The sequence below is a fragment of the Trachymyrmex cornetzi genome, unplaced genomic scaffold (assembly GCF_001594075.2).
Source record: "Trachymyrmex cornetzi isolate Tcor2-1 unplaced genomic scaffold, Tcor1.1 scaffold463, whole genome shotgun sequence".
Classification (NCBI taxonomy): Eukaryota; Metazoa; Arthropoda; class Insecta; order Hymenoptera; family Formicidae; genus Trachymyrmex; species Trachymyrmex cornetzi.
In genome coordinates, this window is record NW_017299432.1 from 66,951 (window position 1) to 68,292 (window position 1,342).

Sequence of the window (1,342 nt, forward strand, 5' to 3'; positions counted from 1 at the left end):
ATTTCCATTCGGTGAAAAATCTCCGTATTGGATGTACGGATTGCAAAAGTATTATTACATAAATTAAAGTACGCACAAACAGGACCTCAGCTGCACTGTATCTCATGAGAAAAAAATTTTTAATTCGTTAAAAATTCACTTACTTTTAGCTCGTACAGCTGTCACCTCAGATATATATTTGCTTGATATAACAGTTTTAGAGTCCATATCATGAAAATAAGCGTGCAGCTGCAGAGGTCACATTATTGAAAATAACGAACGATACCGAGTTTGTAGAGCTAAGATTGAAAGTCTAGAAAAAAAGTATCGCCACCGAATAGAAAATACGTGTATACAGGTGCTTTGCGAAGACTGGGACTGTCAACAGAGCCGAAATTCCGTGTAGCAGTAATTGCGCGGTCTTGCGATAGATGTTAGATAAGAACAGATGTATGCGTTTGAGTAAGACAGAATGATATATATTATATAATATAATGTAAAAACTGAATCAAAGATGTCACCGCTATTATCGAATTTGGAATTAAAAAAGTCTGTACTATCGACCTTGATTGAGTTGGGTAATCGGTTTAGCATCCCCTTAACGATCTCGGTCCACGGAGTAAAGCGATACATTTTTATTTTGCCAGATTCGTTCATTTCGTGCAAATGTAGAAGCAGAAAATCGTACTTACGTATCCTCTATGCCATCGATATACAGGGTGACCCATTGTAACTTAGACAGTCAAATAACTCGAAATATCGCGATTAAATAAAAAAATGTTTAAAACAAAAATTGTTGGATATGAAGGGGCTGATTGAACTATGACCTTGACAATGATCTTGACCTTCATTTTCAAGGTTATTTGAAGGTCTACTTTCAATTTTCAAATAGAAACCCATATTTTTGATCCCGGATTTTGAAAGAGCGCAAAATTTTACATTTAGGAGAACTTTCATGTTATGGGTCAAAGTTGACCATAAAGGTCATTTCAAAGACAAATTCCTAATCGAAGCAGAAAGCCAAAAAATCTTGATTTTTCCCGGATAGTGTTTGCTTAGAAAATAATGGTGCACACTCAAATAAGTGTGCACCATTATTTTCTAAGTATAACAGTAATCGACGGCGAAAGTTACGTTGTACATTTCCAAGCATTAAAGGAGTTATCGCTTCACAAGCTCTTCTTATTCTTCCATCATATTCAATCTTGTCGTTGGAGCTTCACTATACACTGCATTTTTAACGTATCCCCATAAAAAGAAATCAAGGGGGTTCAAATCCGGTGATCTCGGAGGCCACAGAACTGGTCCACCCCGCCCTATCCACCGATTTGGGAATCTTTGATTCAAAAACATCCGTATAATA